General features: G+C 48.3%; 1 long non-coding RNA gene across 1 annotated transcript; it reads left to right on the forward strand.

Annotated features, from left to right (window-relative positions):
* Positions 1 to 19,587, forward strand: LOC128787395 (uncharacterized). The gene is made up of 3 exons (XR_008430711.1): positions 1 to 162; positions 8,317 to 8,533; positions 19,273 to 19,587. It is a non-coding gene; the product is annotated as an uncharacterized LOC128787395 (long non-coding RNA).
* Positions 19,588 to 20,313: the final 726 nt, after the last annotated feature.

Here is a 20,313-nt window from a genome sequence, read left to right on the forward strand (position 1 = left end):
AAGGCTTTTCCTCTCTCCTCCCTCTCTCTTCCTCCCGCTGGATCTCTCTGGGGTGCGCGGGGGGCCATGACCGGACCCCTGTGCATCCGGGGGGGCTGAGGCGTCCCCTCTCACCCTCGTCCTGCGGAGAGCCCGTCGCCGAGCGCGGGGACCGTCGTCCAGGTAAGAGGGGGGCGGCGGGAGCGGGGCCGGGGCCGGCGGCCGAAGTGATCTCCGGAGCCGGTCCTTCCTCCCACGGTCGGATCTCGCTGCCTGAAAGGAGTTTCCCGAAGCTGGGTGGCTGAGGTGTCCCCTTGTCCCAGACGCGGGGATAGGGTGGGAATGGGGGGACAAGGCAAGACCCCTCTCCGTGTCCCGCCCGCCGTGGCGGGAGGCAGCAACCAGGACCCGGATCCGCCCAAAGCCCCCGACCCGGTGGGACTCGAGCTACCGGGGGTGACTTTGGGGACTTTAAACGGGGGACCGGAGGAAGAACCGGAGGAGTAGGGGAAGGCTGGCCGGCGGGCGCTGGGAGGGCACCTGGCCAGCTTGCCAGGAGCCAGGAGGATGGGCCAACTGCGAATCCACAGGGACGGGCAGCCGGTGTCCCGGTAAGCGGCGGAGGTCGGGACATCCCTCCCCTCTTCCCTCCTCCCCGCATTTTTTCACCTCTTAAATGCAAACGGTTCGTGTTTAAACGGCTCTGTTTCTCCGAGACATATAATGAGTTTCAACATTCCTGTCCTTCCACCTTCATAAAATATTGATGCCCCCCCAAGTGCCCAAATCAGAGGCAATCGGCTGTGGGGTCTCTTGGAGCTCTTCTCCCACTCCGTGCAAATGGGTCAGTGCTTGAGGGCTCGTTGTAGACCACGGTTGTGTAGCTCTCTCCTCCCTACCTTAAAGGAGCAATGCCTGGGCAAGGTATGGCACCAGGGAGAACTCCTGTGAGTGAATGAGCCCTCAAAATGCTTCGCAGGATCGCGAAGTGCTCCCGATGGGCGATTTGGTGTGGCAGCCCTGGGATCGGAGTAACCTCTTGCGAAGCGCCCCGGACCTCATTCCCTCTAATTTCTCTCTGGATGGAAGCAACCTCATTTTGTTCATGCCTGTTGGAAACGGTTTCAACTAACCCCGCTCTCCGTCCTTCCTTCCTAAAATGAATTGAAAGGCTTTAATTCAACCGCTGGCACACGCCCTCCCCCCCTCTTTCCTTTTGTCTTTTTTTTTTTTTTTTTTTTTTTTTTTAGGCAACTCTTGCCTTTAGCAGAAGTATAATTGTGACCTTGCCTGATCCACAGAGCCTCCTGTTGGGAGCAGTTAGCTGTGGTTGCATTAGGCCAAAGGACCTCCCAAGTGGCGGTGGCCTGGGTGTCATAGGAAGGGACTCTGCACATTGTCCATTCTTTCTCATCAAAGTCCCAGGCACCGTGGAGCCAATAGTTTGGTGAAGAAGAAAAATAGTAAACAAGCCTTTCCCCTCCCTTCCCAATCCAGCAGCTCCGAGATCTTCCTGGGACGTGGAAAAGGGAACAATTTTTTTCATAACTTCAATTCTACGGTGTGATTTACATTTCCGACTGCTCTGTCAGAGTGGCAGTAATTTACAGCCTGATAAAACACACTTTTACAACACCAGAACATGTTCAAGTGGTGGCTTACTATGCAAAATTTACTTTTTTAAAGTAAGTTTCCTGCCTTTTTTTTCACCACGGCTTTTTGAAGAGTCAAATGGGTTGAAGTTGTAGTGTAGGCAAAAGAAAAAAAAAAAGTAAGAGCAGGCTGAAGAAAACAGGCATGAAGTAAATCCTGGGTTTTTGTTTATATGCTGTGTATTATACGTCCACGTCTGTCCTATTTCTCTAAGATTTTCGTTTAACGGATACTTCCATTATTGAGCTCTCTGGCCAAACCCTGCTAGTCTTGCCCCAGGGATTGCTTTCATTTAGCCAAGTAGCTATTGTGTTTAAACAATTTCTTTCCTTTAATAATTCATTTATTCTCGGGAGCCTAAAATCGAATGGGTCTGGTAGCGTTTATGAAAGGGGAAGCATATTTTATTCAGCTCTAAAACCGGGGTAATAGCGTTGTCCCTTCTTGAGGAGCATCCAGCCAAGCTTCTTCACTGGGGCAGGGCAGGACGGGTCTGGAAACTAATGTACAACATCCCTATCCTGGTAGGAACGATAAAGTTTAGTAAATTACAAATATGCGAATTTGGCAGACAGTTAGGGATGAAAATGATCAAACGACTAAAAAAAAAAAAAAAAAAAAAAGAAAGAGAAAAAAAGGCAAGCAATGAATAAACCACATGTAGCAGTTGCCGTTTTCATGACTTGGGTAATTATTTACACCTGAATCATAGTTTATTCCAGCGACGGTTTCGAAAGTAAACCTTTAAAGAATTTAATTATTTCCAGTTTTCGGCAATAGAGATTAAAAAAAAAAAAAAAAAAAAAAGAGAGAGAAAAAGAAGTAGGTTAGTGAGCAACTGCTGTCTCCCGAGCTCTCATAAAAGGCTTTATGTGCGTTTCCATCCCAAAGACACAAGCAGCCCTGCACGTCCCCTCCTCCCACCCCTACAGGAGCGCTCACTGTCATCTGTGCACGTATTTACGGCCTAATGAGAGAGAGTCCTGAGGGGGGGTCACATGGGACGGTGCCGCTGCATATATATATATATATGGATGGATTGATGGATGCATGGATGGATGGATGGATGGATGGATGGATGGATGGATGGATACACACACACACACACGCACATACATATGCGTTTGCCTATGTGTGTGCGTTCAGTCGAGGCACAGCACTGAAGCACGTGTGGGTGAACTCCCTGGCTCCTTCCTTCAGCTCTATAATAGCTCTGTTATTTTTGCTAAACGATCAGGATGGCTCTACGTGACCCTTCGTCATTTAAAACCATTTTCTATCATTGCACGTGTGCCGGGGGTGTAGGGGGATGGATGGAGAGGGGGGAGGAATCGACAAGTCATTGAGAATAACCGGGAAAGCCTGTGATGTATAGCACGTTTTATCTTTATTTAGGCAACACGTCGTTCGCAGGATGGCCTGGGTTTCCATGCGCGACAAGGGCATGAAGCACATCCATCCTCGGGGAGGTGCAGGCAGGCTCGGGGAGCTGCTGTGGCTGGGGGACGGCTGGGCAAGCGCAAGGGCAGGGAACCCTCTCGTTCCTCTGCTGCCGTTTCCTGCGTGTGAATTCCGCACTTTCTGGGGAAATTTCAGAAAAAGAAAACAAACAAACAAACAAACAAACAGGAAAAACAACAACAACAAAACCCAAAACAGCTCTGTTGGCGGAGCTCTTCTGTTACACTGGCTGGGGCATGTGCGGTGGGCGCGGGCAGTAACCCAGGGGCTGGGACTCCCTGCGCCAAAGCCCCTCCTGCCATGGGTACTGCGGTGAGCTGCCAGCTGCGAGTACTTTCAATATTTCACTGCTCTCCCTCCTTGAATCCACGGCACTTTCCGGGTTGGGGCTGCCTTGGCATCCTTCGTACCAGCATCCTCGTGTGCACTGTATCCCGGGGCCGGGCTGGGACTTAAAGGGCTCTGAGGAAGGCAGTTTGCTTTTAGGAAACCGGTTCTGGCTTGGCTGTGGTGCGAGTCCTGGGGGTAAAAGGGAGGGGAGAAAAACCCGTGGTTTGGAGCGCAGGCTTCTGCAGGCGGGGGTGTGCCCCTTCCCTGAGCCGGGGCAGGGAGTGCCGGACGGTGCCCTGGCGGGAGTTCCTCGGGCACATTCCACGCACATCCGCCGGCCGGAGGTGGCGGCCGGGAATCCCGGGGCTGCCCGCCTCCGGGCCCCTTCCCTCTGCCCTGCCCGTACCTGGCGCGGCGGGCGTCTGCAGTCGCCGAGCGGGGGGTGCTAAAGGAATGGAAAAATTATCCTCACGCACAGTTTAGAAACTTTCTGGAGCTTCCCCAAGCTCAAATCACTAGATCTGTCAGGATTTTATACACACTGCCTCTCCCAGAATAACGCGCTGTTGGTGCATTAGGGACTAGCTGTTGGAATATGTGGGCATAAACATATATATGTGGGGGCATGGATTAAAAAGTTGTGCATCACCTTGGGTTAAAGGCTCATTCCTCAGGGTTTTTTTGCTCACTGGCTCCTCCTCTGTAAAACAGCTGTTAGAAATTGTGCTTCCTGAAGGACAACGAGATAGGGTTTTTTATTAAATTTATTTTTCCCTCCTCTCTTGGCAGAGTGAAGGTAATATCGTGCTGGATACAGGGAGGCAAGAAGGGACAGAAACTAACTGTAACTCATTTTCTAGATCACCTCAAACGTGCTTCATCATACTTTTTTATTAGTGGTGGCCGTAGTCTTACGTCATTCGCAATGCTATTACTCGCGCATCTTTCTTAGTTTTGAAAACAAAGGTATTTTTTACTTGTCCAACCCTAAGAAGACGTACCCAAACATAAGATTAAAAGTGTACATCTAATTAAAGACGGCCAGCCATGGTTCCGACTACAGCATCTCATTAAAATCGACAAGAAAATAGAGACTGAAACATGATAAGATCACATAATGTATTTTGAGTGTAAGATGTATAAGCATAGAAGGTGTTTAAAGCGGTAACATTTTCCTTTTGCTTTTTTTTTTTTTTTTTTAAGAAAAGCGGTAATTTTATTTAATAGTCACGTGTGTGTGTGTGTGTGTGTGTGTGTGTGTAGATTAATATATCTCCTTCTCCCCGAAGAGAGCTCTGACACCTGTTAAATTCCTCCTGCGACTTTTTTTTTTTTTTTTTTTTTTTTTTTTTTTTTTTTTTTTTTTTTATGATAAGCACTCTTCTGGGACCAAATAGCTACGGGAAAACTCTATTAAGTAAACTTCCACGAAAATGTCTTCGAGGTTGAATTAATTTTATGATGGGATGAAAACCGCGCCTGTTCGGTCCCTGTTTCCCAAGCAGGACACCTCCGAGGAGATCCCTGGCAACCTTTCCGCTATTTTATTACATTCTATGCAAACTAGATACTGAATATGCAGTTTATGTTGACTCACTGAGCAGTAGGACGAAAAGCATGGTAAAATTAAAAGAGCTTGCGGGGAGAGTCAGAAAAAGCCCCATTTTCTCCTTCGCCTAGTTGGGGACTCTTTCCTGGGGTTATCTGCACCCAGAGCACCAGGTGGCCGGCTGCTGCTCCGCGGGGCTGCCGTGGCACCCGGGGGTGCAGCGGCGCGCCGGGTGCCCGCGGAGCCCCCTCTCACCTCCGGCGCACGGGGCAGCGCGGCCCCCACCCCCCGCCGGCGGCACCCAGCGGAGGGGGCGAAGCCGCCGTAATTCTTCCCCCCCGAGATGTTGTCCTGGCATTTAAAGGGCTAAATCTCAATTCCCAGGCACACAGCTGGGGTATGTTGTATCCTATCAATTCATAACAAGGGGGCATTTTGGAAAGACTCGTAAGGATATTTATTTTAAAATGTGTGCTGAAAAGATATATGCTGAGGGGGAGGAGGGACAGGGTTGGGCGTCTTGAATTTTGTTTCTAAGCCAAAACGGCACAGTTCGAGCTGTGAACAAATGGTTTCCAGAGAATAGTTCTTTTCTCTTTCTTTTCCCTGCAAGAAGTTTGTTTGAAGTTCCCGGAGTTTTTAATGCTAAATAATATTAATACCAAAATGAATGCTTTGGGGCTTCTTGTTTTAATTTTGAAAAGCTGGCATGTGTGGGTTTCTTTCTCTTTCTTTCTTTCTTTTCTTTCTTTCTTTCTTTCTTTCTTTCTTTCTTCTTTCTTTCTTTCTTTTCTTTCTTTTCTTTTCTTTCTTTTCTTTCTTTCTTTCTTTCTTTTCTTTCTTTTCTTTTCTTTCTTTTCTTTTCTTTTCTTTCTTTTCTTTTCTTTTCTTTTCTTTTCTTTCTTTTCTTTTCTTTTCTTTCTTTCTTTCTTTCTTTTCTTTCTTTCTTTCTTTCTTTCTTTTCTTTCTTTCTTTCTTTCTTTCTTTCTTTTCTTTCTTTCTTTCTTTCTTTCTTTCTTTCTTTCTTTCTTTCTTTCTTTCTTTCTTTCTTTCTTTCTTTCTTTCTTTCTTTCTTTCTTTCTTTCTTTCTTTCTTTCTTTCTTTCTTTCTTTCTTTCTTTCTTTCTTTCTTTCTTTCTTTCTTTCTTTCTTTCTTTCTTCCGTCCTTCTCTCCTTCCCTCCTTCCCTCCTTCCTTCCCTCCTTCCCTCCTTTCCTCCTTTCTCCCTTTCTCCCTTTCTCCCTTTCTCTTGCTTTCGTTCCACTACTTGCTTCTCTCCTCCTTCTTGCTTTCTTCTAGATTTCCCTCTTTATCTCTTGCTTTTTCTCTGTCTTGCTCTCCCATCCTCTCTCTCTGTCCCCTCTCTTTTCTTCTCTCTCTCTTACTGCTCCCTCCTCTCACGCCCTATTTCTCCCCTTGTTTTTGGAAACTCCTTTTTTTCCAGCCGGACTGTGTTCGAGATACTGTTGCTGGTAAAAGAAATAAATAACCCAATAAATAAAGCAGTCTCCTGTTATGACAAGTTCCAAGCCAGACCAACATTTTATGACTTAAAATAGCCCTTGAGGAAAAACAAACAAATTTTTAAAAAGAGGCAAAGAGCTTAACAACAGGATCGTTGTCAGTTGCGGAGGTGTGGGACGGGTGCAGGGCGCACTTCGCCCCCGGCCCCACTGCGGTGCAGCAGTCAGTGCCCCTGGCACCCCGGCGAACGCGGCGGACATTTCTCCCGGGGAGGAGAGCTTGTACGATCAGCCCTCAGGGTTAATCACCGGCAAGCCCTCTGCAGAGCCGGCAGCACCGGGAATGGGCAGTTCGGCAGGGTGCAGCGGTTCCCTCTCCGCCGCTTTTCTTGCTTTCATCTCTGCCAGCGTGTTAAAAATATTGCGAAAATAGCGAGAGATCACGTCAGCTCTTTGTGGAGTCTGAACGCCGCCTGACCACCTTCGACTCAACCGGGCGCTATCGCGGCGGCTCCTGCCACCCGCCCCTTCGCTGCTGCCTGGGTGGGCAGCGGCGGGAGCCTGGGACCGGTGTCCTCCGGGAGCCCTTGTTACCCCGAGCCGGCATCTCTTAACGCGGGCCAGCGTGCGAACAACGCCATCCCGCTGCCTCTGGGCACATTCTTCTTCAGCAATGGAAAGGAAAAATAAAGAAGTGTTGGTAGGGGGATTGCAGAGAGTCAAAGTCTGAAGATGGTTTGCTCCTCTGCAGATCCTGGGAGGGGTTTCACTCCGGCCGCGGGGAGCCACCCCAAGCCGGGAGAGGAGTGGATCTGCCTGCCCGGAGAGGGCCGGAGGAATGGGGTGACAGCCGCGCTAGGAGAGGTCTCTCCCCGGCTAGAGAGAGCCCTTCGCTCTTCTAATCGCTTGCATGTGCCTGCGCCCCGAGCAGCCGCGCTCGGAGCAGGGGCAAATACCGTAACAACTCGCGTGTCATAAATTACAGAGACCTCACCCTGGCAGGGAGATGCCGGGGAGGCGTCCGGTTTGTCTGCAGCTCTGGAAGGCACGGGAGGAACCGGCCTTGCTGCTTCCCTCACTTCCCTTTTCCCTCTCTCCCCCTCAGCCGACCCCTTCACGGAGGGTGATACGGCATTGACTCACTAGCACGTTTCGGTGTAAGGGAGACTTTTTATCTCTCACCCCCACCCCTTTCTCTCTCTCTGTCTTTTTTTTTTTTTTTTTTTTTTTTTTTTTCAGTTGTTAACTCTCGTTTATGATCGAAATGTTACTCTCTGCGTTTTGTTTAGTTCTGGCTGCCATTGGTTGGCCTGGGTTTAATCAGAAGGAAAAAATGCTCGCCACAAATGTAGCTATTGTTTGGCTGGAGACACGGGGGCCGGGGGAGGAAAGCAGAGAGAACGGGAGACCGTGAATGACAGTGACGGTGGGACCAGCCATCCGCCTCAAGGAGTTCTGGTCCTGTGCTCAGCCCTTCCGAAAATAGAGCTCGCTCTTTCCCCAACCTGCCCGCAGCAGTATGCAGGGGAGCCGCGGGCATGTTATCTCAGGAACATAATGCTAATAAATGTGCTCAGATGTTGGACATTCCCCTTGCCTGTTTTATAGGGTTTCGCTGGTGGTGCTTAATGGGCTGGGTCACCGGGACTGATGCTAGCAAGGTTATTAGGATTAAGTAACCTAATGAATCGTATGGCCATTAGCGGGCTTTGAAAGAAGGTAGTTTTCCCTGTAACCTGGTCTCCTGTCTCTTAACAGGGGCAATTATTTTTAACTGTCTCTCAATCACAGGTCGGAGGGGGGCTTTTTAAAAAAAAAAAAAAAAAAAAAAGTTTATTTGTTTAAAACCTCCCTCTGATGCTTAGAAATTGATTTCTCCACAGAAAGAGCCTGTCATTTTATCTTGGGGTTTCTCGGAACCGCTGAGCGAGCCAGACGCTGCGGCCGCTTCCGCCCTTCTCGGTGGAGCAGCTGCTGCCGGTGGCTTTCCCCTCCGCTGGCCAAGTGCATCACCGGGGACGCGGATCCGGGAGTGCTTGAGGAAGATTTGTACTTTTCCCAGAGAAGGGTTTTTCTTGCTGTGTCTTTTGCCTCAGCCAGGTAAGCGATGCGATGCTCGGTTCCCCCTCCAGCGGCTCGCCCCGCACTGCTCCCTCCCGGCGGAGGTTGGCGGTTTCACCGCCCCGCACTCGCGTACCACCACCGGCACCCGCCGTCCCCCCGGCCCGAGGGGCGGCGCTGGGCGAGCGGGAGGGCAGGGCGGCGACAGAGGCAGGCCGGCAGCACCGGAGCCTGCAGCTACCTTCTCTCCCCGGGGCAGCCATGGTCAGGGCAAGCGCAGGTTATCAGAAGCTAACTCTTGGCTATCCACTGTCTTCTATGGCGAGGAGAAACCAACCATTATTGTTCTTGTTATTATTATCATCATCATCAATACAGTTATCATAATAATAATCGTTATCGTCATTATCATCATCATTATTCTTTTCTTTTTGGCCCCAAGGTTTAAGATTTTTTCCCCCCCTTCCCCCTCCCTCCCCCCCCCGCGAGAAGGTAGAGTTTGAATGTGGACACAGGTTACATATCGTAATGCTCCTTCGGGGAGGCCGGGCCAGCGGTGTGAATATCCGCTCTAATTAGAACAAGTGTTAACGGCTGCTTCAATTTGATCAGGTCTGAAATATTTGTACCCTGGTCATTTTCCGGGGCCGTCACACTTAAAAAAAAAAAAAAAACCGACCTACTGATGAAAAATTTAGGAAGGGGGCAAAACCCGACAAGAAGTTGTTGGGAGAAGAGTCCTTTTGTCCGGGTGCCCCAGCGGTGCCTACGCCGCTGAGACGCTTGCGGCGGCAGGGCTGGGATGAAAGAACGCAGGGGTGTGGGGCCGCGGCGGCTGGAGGCAGAGCAAGGCCCCAGCCTCCGCTCCCGCAGCAAAAGAAGATGGGAAGACCTTGCCTGGCGAGGCCAGGGCCCCTTCTGAAGAGCTACCACCGAGCGGCATCTCCCACGCTCAGCGCCATGGCGCTGGTAGGGTGACACGGGTGGGGAGGCTGGTGGCAAAACGCGATGCCGTGTTTTCCACCTATAAAAGCTCACGGTCAAGCTGAGAGGGACATCGCACCTGCCGGGCTGTCTGGCTCCCAGCCGCCTGGAAGGGGCTGCTCCTCGGGGGCCCCTGCGGCAGGAGCAGCGCAAGGTGTCCGCCAGTAGAGCAGAGGAATGCTCCAGCTCGCCCGACTTGGAAAGAATCCACTTTCCCACAGCTTTTTCAATCCCCAATACTTTTCACACCCTGTTAGGAGTTAATACCGCCGAAACCGCTAAACGCTTCCATGCCTAAAGGTACGCCCCGCCAGGGGCTGCGCCTGGCGGCCCCCCAGCCCCCGGGCAGGACGGGCCGCAGCGCGGGAAGCGCCGCCAGCCCGCGGAAAGGGTCGTTTCCCCGGTGGAAATTCCTCGGATGCTTCGTACTTAGGCTAACACATCGGGCTGACTTTCTTTGAAAGGGCTGCGGCGGGCAAGGGAGGGGAAGGATTCCCCGGATACCTTTTGGGGAAGAGCGGGGCGATACTGCCGAAGCGGCTCCAGCTCCCCGGGTAATATTTCAGATGCCAGTGTCTCGGCGTGGAGAGCTGGCTGGGGGTCAGCTATGTGGCCTGGACTCTGCAACCAGCACCTCCGAGCGGCAGGAAAACCACACGGGGCTGGTGGCGGGGGGAGGAGCGGGGAGGCTGTATGTATCAAAACCAGAATGGATCTTACTTGTAGATGACGGATTTTATTTTATTTAATTTTTTAAAATGGGGGCTATTTTTCGGGTTTGGTTTAGCCTTACACCTTTCAGCCGCCGCCCGTCACAGTCGCCGGCAGCCGGTACCGCCCCAGCCGGCGGAGAGTGCCCCCGAGGAGGCCGAGGGCGGCAGCCGCTCCCTTCCGCTCCGCTCCGGCGGTAGCTGACCTCGCCCCAGCGCCTCCACTCACCCCGCAAGGCCAAGGGCAGGCAGAGGGCCTCTTTTTCCCTGAGCTCACAGGGACGATGCGATAACCGAACGCGCACCGCAGGAAAGAGCCGATCGGGGGAGTATTTCCTGTCCTATTTTCCCACTGAAGTAATCGCTGGAAAATACCGGGTGAGATTTCTTGCCACACCTTTCCAAACCAGCAAACACCGTCCCCAGGAAAACCGCTCGGCTGGGGTCTCCCCACCTCGCAGCACTTGTCTCCGAGAAGCACAAAATTCACCCAGAAAACCTAACTCTGCAATGTTCAGCGGTCAGGCCAGCGGTGCCCAGCCTTCCAAGCAGTGGGACATGTAGGCTGTCATTCAGAACCTGAAGGGATTTGTCCAGCGTGTCTATCTTCACAAAACAAAGGACTTGGCCTCGGCGTAAAGTGAGAGCATCTCTGGAGTCCAGAGTTGCCGTGCTCCCCTCCAGGCAGATTGATGTGCCTCCTCTTGCATCCTTCAGCTCGTAATCAGCCGTTAATTTGCAGCAGTGCTAGGGAAGGTTGGGACACCAGGTCGGTGGGCACCACGTGTGCGGGATTTAGCTTTAGCTATATCGTCCCCAGCCCCCGGCGAACACTCTCAGCCTTGTAAGCTTAGCAGCATCCCTCAGCTTCGCGTTTGCCCTCCGTACAAAACCCGTTAAATTCTTGTGGCGGGAAAGGGAAATCCATGGGTAATGTGCACTTGGCGGAACACTCCACAACCCTGATTAGGCTTTTTCCCTCACCGTCGGAAAATATCCTGCGGGATGGCTGCGGAGTGTTCCACACGGGGAGAAACCGCGGGTGCGGTGCCAGGACAGCTCCCGAGGCACAGGCTGATTCCCAGGCCGGGGACGCGATTTCCCTGGCTGCCCTGTCCCTGCCCGGGACACGCACAACTCCCCAGGCAGGTCCTGGCCGGCTGCAGCCTCTCCCCGCCGTTCCTGGGGCCGGCGGAACCTCACCCAGGCTACATCTTTAGGGAGGTGCTCGCAAAGTGGCAGCTCTCCCTCCTCTCCTGGCTTCCCCCATCGCCCGCTGGTTCCTGCTCTCGGTGCCTTCCCGTGTCCACCCAGCCCGATCCAAACACTCTACGCTCTCGGCTCTCTCAGCAGGGCGGATGCCCGTATAGGATAGGATAGGGCCACCTCCTCCCTCACGGTCCTCAGGCCTTGGCAGGCCTCTAAGTCCTGTCAAAACGGAGGGACTTGCGCTGGGATGTGCCACCCAAGCCATGCAGACGCCCTCGCCGCTCGGGTGTAACTACCAAGGGTCTCTCCTCGCGGCGTGCTGCTGGCCGGAGCCTGGGATAGGTGCAAACCGTACCCACCCCGACGATGAGTGCGTTTCATCTCGGTGGTACCATTTATTCAAATGGCACACGGAGTCCCAAGCCGAGAGCTGGGAGGACCTCCAGGGAAAGTATGCTCTTTGCAGACGAGGTTGAGAACATTGGGACCCGAGCAGGACAGCGGCGGATACCGCAGCCGGGGGGCCAGGGCGGGGCCGTGCCAGCAGCTGCCCGCGGCTGCCAACTCGCCGCCTTACGCGGGGCAGGTGGCAGGCGGCACCAGCGGGATGCAGGATTCCGTATGCCCCGGGGTGCCCCACAGCCGGGCCGCCCGCGCCCGCGGGGCACATTCGCTTTCCTGCTCTCCTTCCCGGGCACCGCGAGGGCAGCGTACTGCCGCCCTCATTGCTGAGGAGCAGACAGGATGGGAAGGAGCCGAGCTCGTGTTTAAAGCCGTATATCGCACCCACCCGAGCAGCAGCAGTGGAATCAAACACATCCCCCTTCCCAGCCCCTGCCCCAGGTGCTTCCCTGGGCGGCGCGGCTCCTCCCCGCGTGTGCGTACACGCACATATACGATTAATTAATGATAAATTATTACAGTCGAATATATATTAGATTGTTTCGGTTACCTTTTTAAAGAATAGTGAGTTAGTCCCGTAATTTCCCTTCATTTGTTTCATAAGCTTGCAGATCTACGAGCAACACAAAGTGAGGACTATTTAAATACACATTTTACATATTATAAATATAAAATCATACGATATATATGTAACCACGTATCAACATGTATGCATAAATGCTCGAGGGAACTTTACTGAAATGCTGCGGTTTGCTGATAGGGCAGGATGGGACATGCGCTGTGGCATGATGGGGTGGAATAAGAGTGTCCTTTGGATGTGAATCTCGCGGAGGCGTCTGCCGGGCTCCCCCTTGCAGGGCTGAGCTGTGGCATCGCTTCCCGCCCCTGACCCCGTGGGAAAGGGACAGGCTTTCCCTGTGCTCGGGCGAGACGGGGCAGTGAGACACGAGTGCCTTGTTTGAGAGGCAGCGCGGCGTCACCTCCGGCGCTTCCCGGCAGAAAGCTATCTCATTTATCAGAGGGTGCAAGAGGTGCCTGGAGTTAGGAGCAGATACCAAACATCCCCCTTCAGGCCCCATGAGAAAAATTAAGAAAAAAAGTTTGAAGGAGAGAGCTCCTAGCTGACAAACATGATGAGATCTCTCCTCGGTGCACTGCAGAGAGGCGAGACTGGTTTTCCTTCGTGTTCTTTTTGCAAAACTTTCTCAAGTGCATTTAATTAGTTTCCAAAATTCGCGTGGCACAGTTCAGCTTTCAAAAACCTCGTTGTAAAAGAACAGTCATTTGCCCATTTTTTTTCTTTTTTTTTCCTATAACTAACTGTAGGCTGCGGTGTACAAAAATAATGGATAAATGCATACATCCACCCCTTCTTTAATAATCCTCTATGAAGTCACCGTGTAACACATCAAAGCAATTATTTCAGACCTGATTCATTCACTTAGTTAAAAGAAAGGATAAAAATAATGGAGAGGAGAGGAGAGGAGAGGAGAGGAGAGGAGAGGAGAGGAGAGGAGAGGAGAGGAGAGGAGAGGAGAGGAGAGGAGAGGAGAGGAGAGGAGAGGAGAGGAGAGGAGAGGAGAGGAGAGGAGAGGAGAGGAGAGGAGAGGAGAGGAGAGGAGAGGAGAGGAGAGGAGAGGAGAGGAGAGGAGAGGAGAGGAGAGGAGAGGAGAGGAGAGGAGAGGAGAGGAGAGGAGAGGAGAGGAGAGGAGAGGAGAGGAGAGGAGAGGAGAGGAGAGGAGAGGAGAGGAGAGGAGAGGAGAGGAGAGGAGAGGAGAGGAGAGGAGAGGAGAGGAGACTCCCACCGTTTTGATTATTAGTATTTTCCCGTCGGTGTCTTCCTCGAAGAGCCGAGAGAGGACGCAGAGCAAGGCAGAGGGAGCTGCCGAGCCCCTGCAGCCAGGGAGCTGGAAGCTCAGAGCTGTTGAGCATCTCTTCCTTTCTGCAGGAAGGTGGGGATTGCTTTTCAGGCCAGCTACGAGCAGGTACGAGGCCAGGCAGCAGCCAGGTCGGCTTCCTGCCGGACATGTCCCCTCTGCGGGCAGCGCCCGGCACATGCTCTGGCCTGCGCCTACTGGGAAGAGAGCAATTTGAGACCGTGCTTCATTCGGGGAGGAAAGAACCGCATTTGCAGCGAGAAACTCAGCAAACTCCTAACCATTAGTGAAAGAAAAAGAAAAAGAAAAAGAAAAAGAAAAAGAAAAAGAAAAAGAAAAAGAAAAGAAAAAGAAAAAGAAAAAGAAAAAGAAAAGAAAAGAAAAAGAAAAAGAAAAAGAAAAAGCCCCCCACCAAAAAAAGAAGAAAGAAGAAAAAAGAAAAATAGAAGAAAAAGAAAAATAAAAGAAGGGGAAAAAAGAAAAATAGATGCTGAAAGAAAGAAGAATTTAAAAGTGAAATAAAAATAAAAGAGAAAAAAGGAGACAGAAAAAGGGTTTAAAAAAAGGAAGGAAAAAATGTAAAAGGCTGCCTTGTTGGCAACGGTTTGGATCCTCACCTGGGGTTGTACGGTGTCATCTGTCATTGCGATGGGTGTGTGGGGCTGGCACCGCCCGTCCCAGAAGGAGGATCTGGCCTCACGCCTTCCCACGAGCCAAACCCAACATCAAAGGCACGCGATAGACAATGTGGAGCACACATGGGAGCCTCGCAAGACTTTTTTGTCAAAACGTGTTTCCTGGCGTTTTTCTGCCCTATCAGACCTGGCTCCCCAGCACCCTCACGGTGCCATAAAGAAGCAGCGGGGACCTACAGACATGAGCTGTGAATACAAAGAGCATACATACAGCTTCTCAAAGTGGGCCCGCGGAGCTGCCAGTTTCCCTTTTTTCCTCCATGGGGATACAGTGACTTGCAGCAAATTAGTAGCCATTGTCATTCGGGGGTGGTTTTAATTATCTTTTTGGGCCTCTGCAGATTTAACTCATCTCTTGCTACTTTCTTGTACAATTAGGTGTCAGCCCAAAGTCCACTTCCAAACTCATCCCTTGCAATCAATATCTGACTTTCTTTGCATCTACATTCTTCCAGCCAACATCTGGTTCAGCCAAACACAGCAAATATCTCTACCTCAAGTCCAATAACCTGATGGATATTCCTTTACCCCTGCTTAATGACTGCATGTGACCTGTCCTGTGATCTGCCAAGGTCTTGAGTCATAGAAATGGAGTCATCTGACATTGGTTTTAATGGGAAATGGAGAAGGATTTTATGACTCTGGACTGTTGGAGAGCAGATAGGAGATGATAAATGGAATTAAGACCATTTGGCTCTGCATGAAGATTCAAAAAAAAAATCTTATAAACATTTTAGGTAACAATTTAAATAAAGTTCTGATTTAGGAGGAAACTGGGAATTTGCAACACATTTTAATGACTATTTGTTTCTATATATTTATTAAAATTTTGCATTAATTCCCACCATGTTATATTGAGAGGTTACAAAAAAGAGCAATCTGTTAGTGTGCATAAATTAACGTAGTGCAGTACACTGCAATAAATGCTACATATGTGTAGCACGAGTACCTATGTGTACTCATTTCTCATTGCCATAACAAATCTAGAGTAAAACTAAGTTTTTGCAGAGGATCCAAGACACAGCATTTAGAAAGAGTCACTGCAATCCTTCATACCGTCTACACCTAGGAAGCTCCTATTACTTAACTGGGACACAAGCCCAGCTCTCAAACAGAGCAACACTGGGGGTTGGGTGGAAATCTGGTGTTTAAATTTAGACTGTCTTTTTCATATCATCATATCTTTACCAAGTAACTCCCCTGGCACCAGGGGATGTTGTAAGATGCCTGTAGTTCTGCTCCACACATGCACTGAAGCCTTTTGGTCTTGACAGGGCTAAGTGCGTATCTCGCGCCTAATCCCACCAGGATTCGCCTCCTCCCTGGAGGAGCCTGTTCTGGCAGTACACATGTAATCCATGCTCACACAAACAGGGATCTGCAAAGAACGTGGTGGCACCAGCAGCCCCGCTTCTCAGAGCAGGTTGTTAGTCAGGCAGATATTGAAGAAGCTAGCAATGTCCATCTTCATCTCTCTGCTTTGGGGAATTCACAGACACATTTCCCATAACCATGGCATCTAGCTTACATAATATCAGGCATCTAAAGGACAGGGATAAGAAACAGTCTTCGTTCTCTTGACACTGTTCTAATCACCATATCATGATTGATGATTCAGTCCCTCTTCCCTTCTCCTGTGGCAACACCAGAACAGCTTCTACCCAGACATCAGTATACTGTTACAGAGAGTGAGAAGTAGAAGTTTAACCTTCCTAAGGAGCTGAATAAGGTCCCCAGAGCCTCATAACTATATATAAAAAAAGTATTTTTCAGTTTCTGACTAAAAAGATTTATTTTCCACCACCTCAGTGCAAGGAAAGACTAAAAGCTATTGAGCTGGGCAGACATTCCTGACAGACCTAGGCAATGCTGAGATGTTTGCAGAAAAGTGATGGAAGATTTTGTTCTCAAGGGAAAAAAGAAGGGAGGTTTTTTAAGCCTCTGATATGTCAGTCTGAAGCAGTCACTGCTTTGGAAAAGGTCCAAACTTGACTGCTTTCTTTGGGTTGCATAAAGTGGTGATGGACTTTTCTGTCCTGTGTAAGGACAGTGCACAACTGTGCCCATGTGGCTGGAAACACACGTCCTCAAAAGCACCAGAGCAGGATGCCACTTAAGGAGGCATCGTTGACATGAGCTAACTGCAGCTGGAGTGCCCAGGGAGTGCACACACAGCAGACACCTGTCCTCGGGGACAAATCCTGCAGGCTCTGTGCAGCCATCTCTTTTGCCACCCACAGATGCTGCCATGTCCTCACCGTGGCTCCTCATCCTCCCTAGGCTCCTTCTTCAGAGCTCATGTTGCCTTTAACATTTGAAAAAAAAAAAAAACCCTGTAGTTTAGTCTGGCCTCATGTACAGTCTTTGTGGAGCCAGGACAAACTCAGTACAGGTGAGGGGGCCTTTGAATGTCCATCTGCATTGCTTAGAATGAAGGAACTCAAAGCCCCAAACCCATGCACCTAATATCTGCTGAGGCTGCTTGAATAGGCAGTAGAGCATAAGGTCCAAAAAGCACAACTTTTGAGACATTTGAACCAAATCTTTGAAGCAATCAAATTGAAACCAAATCTTCCTTCTGAAACAAAACCTTTCTTCTGTCACTAGAGCTTGTCAAAGACATTTATTCCAATAAATATTTTAAGAACTCAGGGGTGATGCTAAAACAGAAAACTTAGTGCCTTACGCTGACAATCAAAACTAGAATTCACTTAGCTGATAATAAAGGGAGGTTTTGGGAAGTATAATTTCTGGTGAGGAAAGAAAGTGGGGGAAGTATGGCTCATGTGCCCAAGGCCTTAATCACCCCCTACCCCACCCCCATAAAAATAACCACATAATTTATAATAATTCATAGCAGTTGGAATTGTCCTGACTTTTAAAAGACTTTTTTCATTAGACAACCCTTTATTCCTTGTAAAGCATATTATTGATCTTAATACACAGAAAATGCCATAGCTAGCAATTCAGAATGTCAGTGCCATTTTTGCTAAACAATGAGAATTGATGAGGTTTGGCAAGACATTCAAATATTTAATACTATAACTTTGAGAAATCTTTTATGTGTTTGTACTAATAGGAAAATCTTTTAACAGGAAAAATATTTTTCTCTGCTGCACTAAAAACTCCACTGAGGGCTGATTCTCTTTGCATTAAACCCAAAGGGAGGCTTGTTACTGACTTCAAAGTCAGTTCCAAGAGGAATTCCAGTGTGGAAAATCATGACTAGAAAAAAAAAAGAATTCATAGACTTTTAGTTATGTGACTAGTGTCATTTAAATTAGCACTTAATTACGTGCCCTAACACTTCAGATTGTCTGGGGACAGCACGTTTGGTGTAGCCCAGAAAAATTACGCTTTACCAGCCTGAATATAATGGGTGTGCCAACTCTTAGAGCAGCATGTCATCTGAGGCATGGGAGCAGGGCTAGATGAGGTGCCCAGGGAAGTCACAGGCCTGTATCACTTACTGCTAAGGGTCTACATTTGCAACACATTTTTCTTTTTTAAAATGATTTTAACTGCCCAGATCTTTTTTCCAATAGAAGCCTGGCTTGCACAGTTCTGTTTCCTTGGCTGATTTGCTGTCTTCACAGCTTTATGTGTAGAGTGCAGAGTTTGGGTGAAGTAGTACAGGAGGCATCAGGGTCTTTGTATTTAAGATGAAAGAGTAAAATTACTAAGGCTAACTAGTCAGGCTAATTGAAAACTGTGATGAAAAGAAAATTGTAAACTTCATGTCTATCTTCATCTTTCAGTACTGATCTTGTGTGATGGTATTCTAATCTTGAGCAAAAAAAAAAGTTCTTTCCTGCATTTCTTTCAAAAGCTCTATGGGCAGAGCTCAGACTCCTGTGAGGTGTCTTGGGCATTTAAGAAAGGGCTGATACACTTAATTTTAACCGTGGAAATCATCATCAGGTTTTCCTGAGATGGGCAATTCAATTATGAGCATCACATTATTTACAAAGATCAGAATTGCTTTTGTTCATTTGCAATCTTTCCTTTAACCCCAGAAGGCTGCACCTCTTGTAAATGCCATTAGGAAAGGAATAAAATGTAATATTGGTATCCTGTAATCATATTTATTCCTATACACAACAAGCTAAAATGCTGGGCTCTTTTAATAGCTTTTTCCATATTGGACTCTTTGTTTGGATGTGGTTTTCCTGATGTATCCTAGTAACATGTTTAGTTAATTTATATTGTGTGCATGTGTAGACAGATATACACACATCCATATGTATGCACACACATAGTCCTCATTAAGTAAGTGTTAAACCTCCCACAGCAGAGTTGGGTTTGGAGGGCAGCAGGGCTGAAACTGCAAATCTGGTCCCTCTGCAGAGGGGTACCACAGACGCTGCTCCAAGGAGGCACACACAGCCCCCTGGGGATCTGGAGCCCCCGTGCCTCTGCTGTGAAGCTTGCTCTGGCTTGTGCAGCCCAGGCAGGACTGAAATCCTTATTTCCCACTGGGAGCAGAGCTCCATGCTTACAAGCTCTCCCGGGATGGTGGGTGCATCATCCCCCCCATGTCTGACTTGCACGTGCAGAGACTGGAGCGCTTGGCCAGCCCCTTGGCAGCAGAGGGATTGTTGCACTTCCACTGTTGGTGTGAGGACTTGATCCTTACATTGTCAGAGTATCTGAGCTGTTGCAGGACAAACTCCAAATGCTGAAACATTTGGCAGATGATAAAGAAAAGAGGGATTCCACATTTTGTGCAATAAAACACAAATATAACCTATTTATCTGATGTTAGAAGACTCATTCTTCAAGGATTCAATCCTGGCCATACCTGCCTTTACTAAAACAAGAAAATGCTCATTCCAAGGCTTACAATATGCACTCTTGGAAAAGCCACACAATTCTTATTCTCTTTCTTTTTTTTGTTCCAGGCCCAGAAGTGGATCAAACCAGTCCTGCACTGTTGTATTTAGTCCATAGCAAAACTCCCTTTGAGGAAGATTCTGCAGACTTAAGGACTGAGGAGTTAGGACCGGGAGCTAAGGAAAGGACATGAATAACTTCCATCATAGATGGTTTTAAAAAGCCAGCTGCTCTCTACAGTCAAGCCAAAACTAAGGGGAGATGGTCTGAGGTTTAGAAATATGCAGGAAAATTTTCACACTAAATATGAAAAATGAGAAATTATCTTAACATATTGTAACTTGTCATAAAAATACATGTTCCTTTCCAGCTTTAAAAGAGGACTTTATAAACTCTACTGTCTTTGATTTGTTAAGTCGATTTTATATTGATTTTTTAATTCATATGTTCTTAAGAAAGCATAATGAAACACTTGATGTTTCTATTATCTTGATTAGTGCTTCATTGTATAAGAATTTGGTTATTGAAACATACACTAAATATTGCACTGTAAATTGTGTTGTGACTTATTCAATACCTTTTGGTATTAATAGAAAAAATTCAGGATTGCAAAAATGGTATATAATTTTTTATTTTATTTAGTTTAATAAAAAACTCACTTGACTGCATATTTCTTTCCTTTATTCTCTCATTTACTGTGTATATATTTGATGAAAAATATCTGTGTCTGTTGCATATCATCTATCTAACACAAGAAACTGCTGCTGTTCTTAATAAGTTACTGAGAAAAATAAACCAGTTTGCACTTTGATTTCTATCACTCCTGGTGAGTGATTCTTCTGGAATAAACATAGCTCTAACACATGTAAACAACACAGGAAATTAATAACAAAATTCATTGGATTTCTTTCAGATGCCACATACTTTATGTAAATATATGTGGCTTTCAATTTCAATGATTTTCCAGAAAGTAATAAACTTTGTTCATTAAGCATTCTCTTAAACTAAACATTTATTGCTTTATAAGTGTTATTTCAACTAAATCAAGTGTATGTCCATGGTAAATTGATGCAACAGGTCTGTTCATCCATAGAAGCAGGAAGGCTTCT

The sequence above is a fragment of the Vidua chalybeata genome, chromosome 4, assembly GCF_026979565.1.
Source record: "Vidua chalybeata isolate OUT-0048 chromosome 4, bVidCha1 merged haplotype, whole genome shotgun sequence".
NCBI lineage: Eukaryota > Metazoa > Chordata > Aves > Passeriformes > Viduidae > Vidua > Vidua chalybeata.